The 15,483-nt window shown below is 45.6% G+C and overlaps 1 long non-coding RNA gene across 1 annotated transcript; it reads left to right on the plus strand.

Annotated features, from left to right (window-relative positions):
- Positions 1–1,128: 1,128 nt before the first annotated feature.
- Positions 1,129–8,162, plus strand: LOC146203215 (uncharacterized). The gene is made up of 3 exons (XR_014703826.1): positions 1,129–1,263; positions 2,621–2,746; positions 7,309–8,162. It is a non-coding gene; the product is annotated as an uncharacterized LOC146203215 (long non-coding RNA).
- Positions 8,163–15,483: the final 7,321 nt, after the last annotated feature.

The raw sequence follows: 15,483 nt of genomic DNA on the forward strand, positions 1-15,483 counted from the left end.
CGGTCAAGCGACACTTTTCTGCAAAAGACATTCCCATTAATGATATGTGTTTTTCTGAATCAGGTTTCAGGCCACATCCGAAAGAAAGACCCCCCAGTGCACTCTGCCTATTAGCTCTATAAGCTTTAGCGGTTGTTGTTATAATCTACGCGCTTGTAAAAAAAAAAAAAGAAAAAAACAATAATTTGCCACTATTTGCACATAGAAAAAAACTGGTAACTTTTGGGAGCTTGATTCCTGAATGCAGTTCTGCGGATGCTACAGTGTCTATTCTCGAAAAAAAAAATTTCTTTTTTTTTTTTAGAATAGACACTGTAGCATCCGCAGAACTGCATTCAGGAATCAAGCTCCCAAAAGTTACCATTTTTTTCTATGTGCAAATAGTGGCAAAGTATTGCTGTTGTTGTTTTTTCGGCTCGATAACGCGCGTATGATACAGAGCCAGCGGGTGCGAATTCAGTTAATTTGATCCAAGTTGCAGTGATGGAAATTGAATCAAACGGATGCTCTGCACGTCTGCTGCGGCTGGCATGAGTTCTCGCTCGGCTCTTCTGCTGCTGCCGGCTCCTCGGAAGCATTGTCAAACATCCTTGACGGTCCATAGCTGCCCAGACGGCCACTGACGTCCGACGGACAACCGAACTCGGCCGCAACTCGGCGGCCGATTTCGGACGTCCGCCGGAATTCCGGCGTACGTACGAAAGCGGATGGTCGAATCCGTTCGCCCAGCGGACAGCCGCCGTACGTCCGCCACTGGATTTGCTTTTACACAGCTATGATATAGTTTGTAGTCGTCGTGCTCGTCTGAACTGCGTATAAATCAGTAATGCCGTCAAGTCTGCATTATATGATGCCAGAGCGAATCGATGCGATAGAAAGCGTTTCCATTAAACAGTTTTTTTTTTTATTTTCCGCATGTTTCATCGTTGAATTCTTCCATCAAAAATTTTTGATTAAAAGTTAAATGACCATTAAACATTTTTCTATCATGATGCTTCGGTGAAATTTTAATCAGTGGCTGAATAGACGCAGCAAGCAGCAAGCTCAAAAAGAACGAAACCGAACCTATCCTCAAAAAAATCTGAAATGAGCCAATCCAATCCACCTGACAAGATGAAGTTTAGTCATGGAAGATGGCTTCACGTTTCCGTGTTCTGCATTTTCTGCGCAGTTATAAATACCTGCGGCTGTAATGCACTGCTAGCATTGTTTTTGCTGTGGCTTGGTGCGGCTGGCACACTTTGTTCACCCGCCGATTCCAAAGTAAGTATTTCATCGAACTTTTGTTTTTTTAGTGGAACTTTTCGATGCACCGATAGTGGTGAGCTTTTGGGTAAGGAAACAGCTCTGTACAGCAGCCGAACGGTCGAGTGTTTTAGGCGAGACTGACAGGATGGCTCCGCGCCGACTAACTAAAGTGCAGCCTCAAATCTGAGGGCCATCTTTCTCGGCGTTACTGGACGCTGCGCCAGTAAGCCGCGCAACTTCTCTGTCTCTGATAAAGGAGTGCCTGCCCGAGCTTTAAAGGAGTTAATTTGTTAACCATGCGCAACGTGCTGAGTTGTAAAAACTATACGAGAAAGCTTTTGCACTCCTCGAGCCTATCGTGCGACATGCCTACACTTGTGAAGACGTCGCGAGTTTTTTTTTTTAATGGACAGCCGCTGATCTTTCTCTCTCGAGCTTTACGGCAACTACTGTTTCTAGAAGGAACGGCTGTAGCTACTAAATAACTAAAGGTTTAGTACTCTCCTTCAGCTTTGACAAACCAGGACAGCACCTTGCGCATGTTGGTTATGCATGTGGGACCGAACCGCGCAGAACAACCGGACAAGGAGATGAGAGAAAAAAAAAAGTCAGCACTTGTCTTTTTCTTGACCCGTTGTTCTGCGCTGTTCTGGCACGAATTTGACATACTGCCGCCGCGATACAGTTGGGCTGTGAGCTCTGGTGCCTGCAACGCCTTCTTTTATGCAAAACAGGCATACTGGAAGGCCATGCAAGCCGCAGGCTCAAAAAAAAAAAAAAAAACACGAGTTGAGCAAAAGAGATGAAAACAAAATTGTTGTTGCTTTGTCCTTACAGAAATTCAAAGGCTCCTCAGAACTTCACTGCATTATTGACAGCGAGATAATGCCAAAGCTACACTAGAGCCATGCAGCACCTTATAGTGCATGATACTGAGCTTATGTCTCGCACTGAAAGCTCTTACCATGTTCTTAGATTATCATATTAAAGTAGCTTTAAACCCATGCTTGTTAATACAGTGATAGCCATAAATTGAATCTCGGGCATCATGCTCACATACAAGGCTTCTGATAACCGCTGGTCACATGATGTGGGCTATAGCAGAAACCTGTACCTTTTCATCTTACAAGCATTTGTGCAATTGATGCTTTTATTGTGTTGTAAAAGATTTTGTGTTCTGTTTCTGTATGGGAATGCTTTCCTTATTGAAGGCTAACATTTGGCTTGCTACAGCAAAACCTCTACCTAGTCATCCTAAAAACAGCACCGCAGTTGGTGCTTTTAATGTATTGTAAAAGTATTTGTGTTCTGCTTCTGTATGGCAATGCTTTTCTCGTTGAAGACTAGCATGAGGCTTCCAAAAATTTTTCAGATGCCATTTGCTGTAGCCGATTTCGTAGGCCAACAGGAAGCAGCACTTTAAACATGGAAAACTGTCATCCACGGGGGAAAAACAGCAACATCCCTTTGCATTCTCATTTCTTTGGTATGGCTAAAAGTGAGTATTGTATCATAATCTATATTATTAATATTGAATCATGATTGTCAGTGTTGAAGTTGTTTGAGCGTGATGATTTTAAACACACAGGACATCCCTTCGACATTAAGGTTTTAGCTTGTTTACATGTAGGATGTAGAACTGGTTTCAACAAACTTTATGCAGCAAATTCTTTTTACATTGTCCACCATGTTACTTTTTGTCATTGTCCATTGAAGTAAATTCTTAGCTTGAATGGGAATGTGTGGCATGCAGTTTGCAAAATAGCAATGCATCCGTCACAGCCATGCATCAAGGCTAAGTGGCTTGTGCGTAGAGGGACCAGCCGCTCCAGCTTCACGTCATCTGCCTCTTTGCTCCGGTGTGCAGACGTGCATTGAGACAAAGTGGTTTATGTGTAGAGAAACCAGGAGCTTCTTTGTCACATCTGGCTGTTTGTTACGGTGTGCAGATGCGCATTGAGGCAAAATGGCTGATGTGTAGAGGGACCAGGAGCTGCTGCTTAACGTCCTTCGTCTCTTTACTACAGTGCACACAGCCGTGCATTGATGCTAAGTGGCTTGTGCATGGGGGGCCCAGGAGCTGCAGCTTCACATCTGCCTCTTTTCTCAGGTACGCAGGTGCGTATTGAGGCAAAATGGCTTATGCATAGAGGGCCAGGAGCTGCTGTGTGGCGTAGTCTGTATATTTGCTATGGTGCGTATCGAAGTACAATGGGGGGGCTCGTGTAAAGGTACCATGAGCTGCTGCGTCATGTCGTCTGCCTCTTTACTATGGTGCGCAGGCATGCATCAAGGCAAAGTGGCTTATGCATAGAAGGACCAGGAGCTGTTGCTTCACATCTGCTATGATGCGCAGCTGCGTATTGTGGGTGGTGGTGGAAAACATTGCCATCAGATACAAATACAGGAGGTTACTCACTAGCTGACCCTGAGGGGGCCTGTCCTGACAAAAACAAGGGGTCCCTAGTTTTTGACCCCAGTGGTGGTAGAGGGACTAGAGGCTGGTACTTCACGCTGTCTGCCTCTTCGCTACGGTGTGCAGCTGCGATGGATGCAGTGGCATCTCAAAAAGTGCATGCCACGCACTCGTATGTTCAGCCTGAGTGGACGACTGTGTACCTGCTATAGCTTTGTTATTCATAGAATAAACCTAGGCCAAGTTGGATAAATTATAGCTCACCTCATATGTGGTCAGCAAAGAAAAGCCACTCCAGAAAATCTGATGCATTTACTGTCATAGGATTCTTATTCATATACATGCTACTGACAAGTCAGATTCTTCACCCTCAGAAATGCCAGAAAAATAACCAAGGGTGCGTCTGCAATAGTCTAGCTTGCTCTTTCTCTGCAGACTTGAGTCAGATGTGTGTTCCATTGCTGTGGGTGGGACAGGTATAAATCTTTGATTTTAAGCTTGCAACAAGTATGTTATTGTAGTTTAAAGGCAAAACGGTACTAATAATTGCAGCCCCCCGTGGCCTTTATCCCCTTTTAATAGTGTTGCTAGACACTGAATTATTAGTTTATTCTGCACTGTTTCTGTCTAGTTAATGTGCGGAGATGTACATATATTTATATGACTTGGAGTTGTCGACTTTGCACTTAGGAACATTGTAGCGTTATCTGATGTGTTGCTTTCATTTCTTTAATGATTTCTGTAAGGGATCGGTGGGTATGCTAGGCACCATTATTAGTCTGCTCTTTTTGGGTCACCTGTTCAATGCCCAGCTGCGGCCGTCTCCCACTTGCCCTCGGACAGGAGGCAGAGAGACGCGCACAGAGAGGCAGCTACAGCAGCTACAGTGCTTAACGGAAACGTAGGCAGAGAGGGAAAGAAGTCCCCTCTTCCGAGGACTTTGCTGTCGCACTCGAAGACGCGGGGACAGGCAGTTTGTTCTCGTTGCTGTGTCATGTAGGGGCTCATTTTTATTTAAGGAGCTTTACGAACAGTACGTTTAGTACTAAGGACCCCTTAGTACTAAACGTACTAAGGGGTCCTTAGTACGCTGACTGGACCCATCACCCGGAGGCAGCACAGCTTTGAAACGAGCACCTCTTTAGGAAGAACTGCTTATTATTCAAAGAAAAAACACTGTCAGGTTGAAGGGTGTAAGGCCCTCTTCCTTGTTGGGGAGCCCATAAAAGTGACAATTATTCAGTGCAGGCGCGCTGAGTGGGGTCTCGTTGAGGATTCCAACCCTGGATGTCAACAATGGTGGGAGATGGCGGCGTTGAAAAAGGGCAAGTGTGTAACAGTGACGGTATGATGCGGAGCGGGAGGATGTGGGTTGGCTCTTCTGATGTGGTCCGCAATGGTGCTGACTCGGACGCCAATAATTGCAATAATTGCCCTGTAAAAGGAGCCGCCAAGGATGCAAGCTTTGGGCAATGGTTGCGCACGTGGGACACCGTTTTGATGGGTTCTAATTTTTTTTTTCTTTTTTTTTCCTGGGGGAGAGAGTTTGGCATGTGACCTAGTGAGCCAATCATTTCGAGGTCCATTCTCTAAATTCCGTTTGTTGTGAAACGAATTTGTTGTCCCTTTTGCATTGCTTGTATTAGGGAGGGGGTGAAGAACTTATGAAAGTGGAAAGACATGCCAAAATGTTTGTTAGCCAGTCATGTGTGAGTTCGTTGTCATTGGGGATGAGAAATGTGGGCGGAGTCCCGAAGTCAATGAAACAGCCCCGCGGCCTGGAAAACTCGTTCTGAGCTAGATTTTGATCTCTTTCCTCTTCGGCATAGATCATGGTCATTGTTTCACCTGTTGTAAATACGTACATTCATGTATAAAATTTTCAGTTCATCTTCCTCTCCGTGTGCAAGTTGTTGTGGCCAGGTGCAGTAAATTCACTATTTTCATTTCTATATAACGTGCCTTTCTGAAGATGGTGAGCTCTTTTGTCCAATCCTGTAAGAAAGCAGCAAAGCGCTCCCAAATCTTCCACAAAACTGTGTGATATCTTTAATACTAACTGCGGCTTGGTGTCACTCAAAACATGTAGTCGAGGTAGATTCCTTCCCCCCCCCCCTCTTTTTGTTCGTTCAAATGAGGACCAGCGGACACTAACTCTTGCTTTTGTAATGCCCTAGGCCCCGCCTTAAGGCAGTACTCCAATGTCAATACCATTTTTATAGCTATGGCTGTCCAACAGCACTAATGTCTTTTATACACTTCTTTTTCTAATCTCTTACCCAAGTGGTGGCTTATACTGCGGGGGCGAAAGTCTCTGGACAGTATGTCTAGATTTTGGACTAGAATCGCGATGTAAACGAATTGTGACCTTATTTCTCTTGCACACATGAAAGAACTAACGTTCAACTTTCACATCGACAAGTATGGTCCGAGTTTCCTGGTCGATGTGAAAGTAATGTGCTTTGATTGCAGTTTGTGTAGTCCACACACTTGTCCCCGATATTACATAGGGGCAAATTAGGTGCCTTTACAGGGGCAGTTTCTTTGGTGCCCACTACCTTCCCCATAAAAAAGCTACAGTGTTTCTTGTGAACAGCTGGCTGCATTTATAAATACCATTATTTTTTTTGTAATTTGTTGTGTGTAGTTGAGAAATCCATGACATACATGCACAGCTGGTTGCTAGAATTATGCAACCATATTTCAGTAACTAACATCCATGCTGCATGCTGCCGGTAATACATCAGGAGCTTGTGGTTGTCAGCTTTTTGTGTTTTGTGTAACTATAAGCCTTGCTATTGTAATGTCACATATAGCGCTGTGGGTAAACAAATAACTTTACTTTTAACTCTTGTAGAAGCATGAACACTGCGCAATCACTGCGGCGGGCTATGCTTCCACATTGGGCTTTAGCCACATGTCAAATGTCTATCTTTATTCTGCTGCAGCAGCTTGCATGTTATCAGATAAGTTACTTCGTCGCAGCTGCTCTAAGGAGACGCTTTCTAGACGCTTGTAGCCTAGATGTTGATGTCGATATACCCCCGACACGCCCAGGGAATGTCTTCGGTAGAGGGTACATGGAAACCAGCAAAATGTGCAGTTTACAGAACGAAAAGGTAACAATTTTAAATGATGTTATTATTGATCACTTCTTTTCAGAGCAGGAACAATGACTTTAGAAATCTGCCGGTTAAACCGCTCAAAATGCAGGTTTCTGCCGCCAATGCGTACCTGTGTAATACTGCAATGCTCTGGCTGTGCTTTATGTTCATATACAGCATCCCTTATGCTTAGTTTCTCTGCATGTGCACTCCATGTCTTAGGCATTGCTGAGGGCGCATAGCAGCAAGCATAACATGCCATGTTTGGTCAGAGTGGCATGTTCAAAAAGACGACATAAAAACATTAAAATACTGAATGCCAGGTTCTGGTCAAACTACGTTTGTATCTTTTGTTATTCTGCATGGGTTTTGCTGCAGTTATATGACCTTTCTATATAGTATGTGACAGTTCTGAATGGAGGTGCATGCGTACAGTGGCATCTGGAAAATGCAATTGAGAGAAACTGGCAGTTGCCCTTGGAGATGTGTAATCAAAGTTCAGCACAGATAACTTGAATTTCATTTTCCCTTCTATTGCAGGAGGAGCCCAGCCTGCTCTTTCCATCTTAGGCCTGAAAGACCAGCAACAGCTGATCGAGCAAATGTACAGGATAGTAACTGCTCCTGGAATCCCGGCCTGCGGAAGCCGCCCACAGAGAACTCTATCATCTCCTCGCTAATTCCGAAATATTAGGTTTCAATAAATACCTTTTCCTCCACCACCTCCCCAAGGGAAGAGCTGTCACGGCCAAGGATAATTAAAAAAAATTATTCAAGTAGATTCTTAATACTCCAGTTGGCCTGCATTTTACCATGCCATTCCTTAACATCGATATTTTTTTAGTGTAGACTATTTATGCATGCAGTTTTTGCAATAAAGCAAAAAAAAAATGTTTTTACAACCTCGCATGCTGGTATGCCTATGCACTTAGCATGTTTTCAGGAATGGTGCATTTGTGTAAAGCTCAGCTAGCATATGTGCCTCTTTGATGGAAGTTTTAATTGCACACTACTGTTCAGTGCTTTGTGTGTGAAAGTAAAGCAGACAACAGGAAACGAACCTGTTGCATATACTATTGTCTGCTTTACTCTCACGACAAAGGCATTGAGCACTAGTATGTGACTGAAATTTCCATGGCACATGCTTGCTGAGCTTTACACGAATGTTATTGGCAAGTTTTTACACCAATAGCGGGCCCTGCAAGCATGTTCCGGGAAACGTCCGAATGTCCGCCTCCGGCTGCCCGTCGGACGTCCGTGGGACGCGATCCGGATCCACGAACGATAGTCCGACGGACGTCCGCTGTACGTATATCGAACATAACCGGACTTCCGTCGGATGTCCGAAGGTCCGAAAACGGACGTCCGTCGGTCGACCGTCGGACGTCTATGGCCGTCTGGGTGTCGTCTGCATCGGCCGGCATTACCGGCACTGCGGTTTTGTCGTTTAGCGGCCGGTTAGTCGCAGAGGTTTCTTACCTTCCTTTTCGATGTCTTCTTAGGCAGAAGATGGTTCGGATAACGGTCGAATACCGTTAATGCGTGGTCTATCTCTAGCGAGCTCGTTGACGTCACTTTGAACGTTATCTCGATGTAGCTCTCCTCAGAAGGTTTTTCGCAGACAGCACACGTTGGAGTCAACTTCCGGTCCTTTCTTTTAATCAGCCGCTTCCCCTCCGCAAGCAGCGCAGGGTCCGATGGCACACCGAACATAGAAACTTAGTTCTGATTCGAGCGGCACGAAACATGTCTTTTCCCTGCCCTGATGCTTTATTTTTAGCATCATTAGTCATTGCAATTTAATTCCCACTGATGAATGCAAGGAGCAGAACGACTAAAACAAAAGAAAAGAGTAGACGCGTCAAATGCGCTTCAAACCGCTGAAGGCACGGCCAGCGCAACTGCGGCAAATCAAGGGCGCGCCTGCGGCCGACGGCACCTTCATAGGGTGCCTCGATGTAGCGCGCCTCCGTACAGGGTGGAGACACCGCCGTCGACGGCGCCATGTTGGGGCAAGCGTAGACACGGCGGGCTATGGAGCGTCGGCCCGATTTCTTGTTCAGCATGCGCTTGCGCTTCCAGGCTCAGCTGGTTAACTTTTTTACACACATACTCGCAATCCTGAGCGCTTTCTTGCTCGAAAAAAAATGTGAAAGCAACTACCGCTTGCTAGCAAGCGACGTAGTTTTAAGAGGAAATGATCAAATTGCAGATAGTAAGCCTTTACTCGTTCGCCGTCTCGAATGCTCAAATGCGGTTATTTTGAAGACTGGCTGTTTTATAAAGCAATGCACTTTGCTCTGCCGGATATGAATGAGTCTATGAGGTGCATAACATTCAGTTGCGTCTATTGCTATAGATCAACAACCATGTCTACGTTTCAGTCAGCCGTATATCGAAAATTATTTGTATCGCAGACACCATAGAAAGACACAGCAAAAAACAATGCGTAAATCAACCTTTGACACGTGTCGCATGCTGATGCACACAGCATTTTATTCCAAAACAACCCTCATCAAGACTTCGAAGCTGATTTTGGATGCACGCCTAGGAGACATCTTTTAATCAAGGTTGTGCCAGCTACAGTTTTGCTGCCGTACCCATCATTTGATTTTTCTGGCTGACTTAGCCAACTCAAGTAAATGTGCAAGCGCATCGTCCCAAACCGCTCTAACAGTCTGCTGATCAGCTTTGGGTGTTCCGCGCAATTAACCACTGGAATCGGAACGGTTTGTTCGATAAGGCATTTAACGGATTTTACTAGACTCTTCAAATGGCAGATGTCGTTTTATTCCAATAAAGTTTTACACGCAATCAAACGATGTCGAGACAGCCGTTGACTTGAGGAGCCGCCGTCCATACACTGTGTTTGCCCTCGAACTGGCGCTGAAATGATAGGCGACGAAACAGTCATGCATTTTGCGTCTTTTGTAGTGTGCACGCAAATAAATGAAATAATAAAAACATTATGGAAGCAATGCGATATTTACATGTGCGATAGCACAATTTTTCTATGGATGCCAAGCAAGAGGCAGCACCAATTCGTGTGACAGGCGGTCAAATTTAGCTTCACCTAAATTTGGCCTAACCTCAGACGAGTGCTTGCGGGGACAACAGGGTGTGTACATCGCCTTGCGATGGGTAATTAATTACACAGGGAAGGAAAAGCTGCATTCGGGATGAACTTTTGTACTGCGCAAGCACCTTGCTTCCTCACGACCGCTTTCACAAGATGATGCCGCTACACCTTCCAGCTCACGAGATCAGTTTCTTTGTGACTTGTCGAGCTGCCAATCATATACTTAAAACGAACTAATTTTTATGAGAACCCAACTTTTTATATTATTGCGAATCTCACAAACCTCGCGAAAATATGCTCCTGTGTATATATATAAAAAAAAGCAGCTTCAGACGACCTGTTATCTCTGTTTTGCGAAATGTTGTACTAGCTATAAGCCCACTTGCCAAATTCCAGCGGGCCCACTCACGGGAAGTTTCTTTTTTCTTTTTTTTTTTTGCGACCAAAGTAATTGTTACAAACTGCGTTTCACTTCCTACTCTGTCGCGAGGTGACATGCCATCCGTCGCTCTCCATTGTATTATTTCCCGAGAAGGGGAGAAGGAATGTAATCCGTGTGAATCTGAAGCCTCGGTGGTTGACGTTAGCTTTCAAGATCGAGTGTAAAGGGGAGCGATCGAAAGGGCGCAATGGTGCATTCCTTTGACAAATACCAGGCTCGACCTTCTCCGCATATTCTTGGTGCGGCTATGAACACAGAAAGGGAGATCCTCAACAACAGATATTATTGTGTGACACTACGCGAATGATACTAAGGTCGAGTGTCACTCACTGAAAGTTACACTAAATTTTCCCGAGTGACTACAACATAGACGCAATTGTCCATATATTTAGCTTAGAAGCCATCACGTACGCTGAAAATTCAAAATTTAGACTTAAAAAACACTCCGTGCTACTCCCGATGTCAGGCAATGCGATGCTTCGACCTGCTTCAACGTTTAAGAAGGCAGACCAAAATCTGTTGCGCACAATGCTAGATTGGGAAGCCAAAAACCGCACAAAGCTCGTGCTTACAAGCAGATGGGTGAAGCGGCGTGAGATAATGTTATTCCATACAGGAGTGGGTAACTGCATTAGAAAAGTACAAAAATATCTTGTAAAACGCTTTCGTATGAACAGATACAGACCGCAAGAAAGACGACACGCGCACATACGCAGGCGCTTGTGTGTGTGTTTGTCATCTTTCTAGTGGTCTGTGTCTGCGCTAGATCTTTTTTACACAATCGAAATGCACCTATTTGCTCAAAAGAAATTTTATGGATGCATAAAAGCAGCACAGGTATTGTGGCTTACCTCGCAGATCTTCGCGTTGCCATTCGCCGTCCAGTCTTCACGCTTCACTTTCGCCTCCCGTACATTTCTCCGTCTCTTATCTCGTGGAAAACAAAATCATCTGGCTCTTTTTTTTTTCTTTTTTTCTTTTTTTGCTGAGCCAGCACAGAATGGAACCCAACAGCCTGGCATGCTAGTTTGCGTGACACAGTACAATCGCCCAGCGCCGAACACAACCGTTTCGGACACTCTGCAGCAACTGCACGAAGCGACTTGCCCCAAGATGGCGAGCGCGGAGAATGCGGCGGCGCGGGGCATGCCAAAGGGTGTCACCACCCTGTACTGATATTACTTTCACCAGCAGAACTTTTGCAGCACATTTTTTACAGCATGTGATTAATGACCTCCAAGCAAGGCTGAGAGTGAAGGTAAAGGAGTCAAGTACGAAAAACCAGGCATTTTGCCACAATATACTAATATACTATTGTATATGTGGCAAACTGCCTAGTGCAGGCTGTATAAATGAGCTTCAATAGACCTGTAGCCGAGTAATAGCAAGCTATAAGAAAATGCACAGAGCACAGAAACCTTGCCTCGGCAAGATTCATTCTTCTTACCCTTACAGACATAAAAGCTGCTAGCTAGGCCAGCCTCTGCCTAGAATTTTGCACTTCTTGAGATAGGCAATGGCCATCAGTGCCTTGTTTTCTATCTGAAACCCACGCAGCGAATGAAAATAACACATAATCTTCATGTATGCAGCACCTTGCATTGGATCACAAGTAGCTTTAGACATTCAATTTTCGCATGCACGTTCAGCAGCCCCTAGGCCATTATAAAACTGCTTTGCTGGACGCCAAAATTTGGTTTTATACCATATGTATCTCAGCTGTCAGCTTTCCTATGTGCCATACAATGAAAGATAAAAAATAGCTGGGCAATGTATATTTGTGCTGTCCTGAAGTGAAGATTTTCATGACTCTGACGCAGAGTATGGAAAAAATGCTGTTAATTTTTATTCCTGCAACAGTCTTTAACTGTCTCTCTTTCTATACAGGACAACAATAAACATCACAGCACCATGTAGTAGGTCTGGACAAGTAGGAAACTTTATCCATCTTGTTTGTACTTCTCCGCGAAATCTGCGTGCTTCACGCTGATTGCTTCGCTGGCGAATGCATGTTTCGTTATCTGGAGTTAAATCAGCAAATAATTGCTTACACAACAATGCATAAATCTTACAACCGATAGCGGTGACACGCTGGCCTAGTCAGGCAACGAGACCAACCATCGACAGCTGATTGGTAAGCACTGCATGGCCGTGGTTCTAGAAACTTGCATTTAGCAGAAATGGCCGGGAAGAAAATTGTTCAGTACTTATAATATCATATCACGCTGTACTGACGGAGGCCAAACAACACAATTTGCGAACCTTTTGAAGACGTGAATGACCGCTCGCTGCTACCGTCATCATGCGAAAACCGCTGTAACGCATAGCCAAAGTCGCCCGAACGAGAACTTGGTGCTCCTGAATGATAGCAAACAACATACTTCACAAAATTTCCCAGCTTTCACAACGCTATGCAACGCTTGCCATTGACAAAAAACTCGAAATAAAGCCTCGTATTCCACATGCAACTCGCCGTCGACAGTCAGCCAGCGGATCGCAACGGCCAACTGTTTTCGCCGTTCACAACTCAACGGCACTCGGAACATCTTGTATCGCGTCTAGTTGAGTTGCCGTAGTTGGAAGCCGAGCACAACACCACATTTTCAGCATATTATTTATGCTCAAATATCAAGAGAATAAAGGTCGAAACCGCGCACGCCTGCAAGCAATGCCAGCAGAAACAAACCACAAAAACGACCCGGAAGTTAAAATTCACGTGACAAAGCCTTGCCGTGACGCAATGTCCGCCAAAACTTGGACACCACCTATTAAGCGGGAAACGCATGTGAGCGAAAAAGTGAGCGAAGCGACAAGGCGGCGCGGCGAAAGCGATCATGGTTCGCTCCGTCGCCTACTGGGGAAGACGCATGCACGCGACAGCGCGAACCGAGCGAGACGACGACAACGCTCTGTGTAGGTTGTGTGGCTGGCATAGCGGCTTAGTAAACCGCAAAACTATTGCCAAATCCAACAACAGTCATAACAATTGCAAGAATTAAAGTTATTTTGCGACAACATGGCAAAGTAAAATGTATTTACAGCAAACCGTATCGAATGTGTGTGAACTAGCACTGGCGCCAGAAATGTGGGCGTCTAATTAGATCCCTCCGCGTCCGGCGTTCGCATGCAGCCCAAAAGTGGGTCTCTGCGTATCCCGACGCCGTGCGGAGAGGGAGACCCACCGCAGGGTTCGAGCACCGAGCTGAAAGGGGTCCGGTCTGCTCTCGCCGCGCCAGGGCGGCACGAATAGTCACGTGACCCCTTGTTTCTATTGTTGTTTCGGTTGCGATTAGACGTTCTTTGAATCCTTGGCTATCCACCATTGTTCGTAAAAAGCGAAATGTTTACGCGGTAATGCACAATCACAATGCAACACAGCAAAATAAAGAAAGCATGCGAAATGAGCGGCAGTGACGTACGATTACTTCCAGGCGAACGAGCGAAATTTTCTATTTCGGCAGATCCGAGCGACGAGCCAAGCGACACATGCATTTCTGTTCGCGCGAAGGCTTCGCGCGACGCGTGCCGCCGTCGCGTTCGCGTTCGCGTTAGTTTTCGCGTGCATGCGATTCAGCCTTTAATCGGTCAACTTGTAGCCTTGTAGCAGACCGACTTCTCACGCAATGGGCCCGCTCACGTACTACTTGATGGAAGAGACTTTTACTTTTTTATTACTGATGTTGTAGTGTACGTGCTTCTCAGATATCTCATGCACACAGCTGTAAGAATGAAAACATGGAAAATACTGTAAACTTGAGAGGATTACGGACGAAGGCGAAAACCGGCTACAGCAAAAGAAAAACTTTGTGCCGTTACACCTGTCGTCTGTAGTCACTAGGCGAGGAAACCAAAGACAGCAACTCGTTTTAATAATATACAGGCACAAAAAATCAATGCGCAACAAGCCGGCATCGTCAGGCGAGTTCGTTCTTCCGAGATTAACTGAAAATCCGCGGAAGAGTTTGTCACGTCTACTACATCAAGATAGAAACATGCGTGCGCCGTACAGTAGCCGTTCCTTACTCCCGGCGAGGTGCCCAGAAAGCGACGAGTTCGTCGACGATAACATCGAGACTGAAGAAACTCGTCGTAAAGTTAAAAAATTGGCAGAAGCTTAGCTTGGTTAAGCCCAGTAGGTTGCGAAAGCAATACCCATGGCTACGCCCAGGTTCAGCTAATGTTTGGCTGGTGGTGGTGCTTATGGATATGCTTGTTATGGTTAGACTGTGGTGGTTATACAATGATTCACTCTGGATACGACATGGCGTCACTTTATGGTCTCTCACGGACGGCGCGAGTCTGTCGCCGCTTTATACAGCTGTATAACGTCACAATACCTGTGGCGCTCCTGGTGGAGAGAGCGGGAGTTAGGCCGCCGTTTATGCGCACCGCCGTCTCTCACGGACGGCTCGAGTTGGTCGCCCAGCTTTGAGGCGTGACGTCATAACACCTGTGGCGCTCCTGGCGGAGAGAGCGAAAGTTAGGCCGCCGTTCATGCGCACCGCCGTCTCTCACGGACGGCGCGAGTTGGTCGCCCAGCTTTGAGGCGTGACGTCACACAGAGGTCATGCGAAAGGTCATTTCATGTGCACCGCCGTCGCACCGCAAAGGGTTGAAAGTGAAAGTAGTATTGCTTTCGCAATAAAAAGAAGATCAACAGCATCCAACGCACGCTTTCTTCCAGAGTACTGACCTTATGCGGGGTCAATATATTTGATACCTGTGCATGAGTTATTGCACAGACGCGCGCCCATAAACATGCAGTGTTGTAGTGGCAAAAAACAAATAATTTTAACTGCATGAGAGCATCTTGCGCGTAAGCGTTCAGTTTAGCGGAAGTGCTTCCAACCAATCACAGAGGTTCCGAAACTGAACGCAGTTCTGTAATACGTACCGCCCCAAAGTAACCTGCGCTGGAAGCTAGCAAAAAACGATGGGAAGATTGGTGGCTTAAAAGCAGAAAAGCGACATAATGTTAGTAATGTAGAAACAAAAATTCAATAAATAGAATGATGGTATAGTTAACCAATCTAAAACAATAATTAATATATAGGGGGAAATGAACATGATAGCAACTGCTACCACCCCGTTTCAAAGGGGACGCTCCTATATTTCATATATGCATCCATACATGGCTGCGACGGCGACGCTGCGAGCTAAGCCATGGCGGAAGCGACGAAGGAGCGGCGCAGGT

This window comes from Amblyomma maculatum, chromosome 1 (assembly GCF_055883805.1).
Source record: "Amblyomma maculatum isolate TAMU_Amacu chromosome 1, ASM5588380v1, whole genome shotgun sequence".
Lineage (NCBI taxonomy): Eukaryota > Metazoa > Arthropoda > Arachnida > Ixodida > Ixodidae > Amblyomma > Amblyomma maculatum.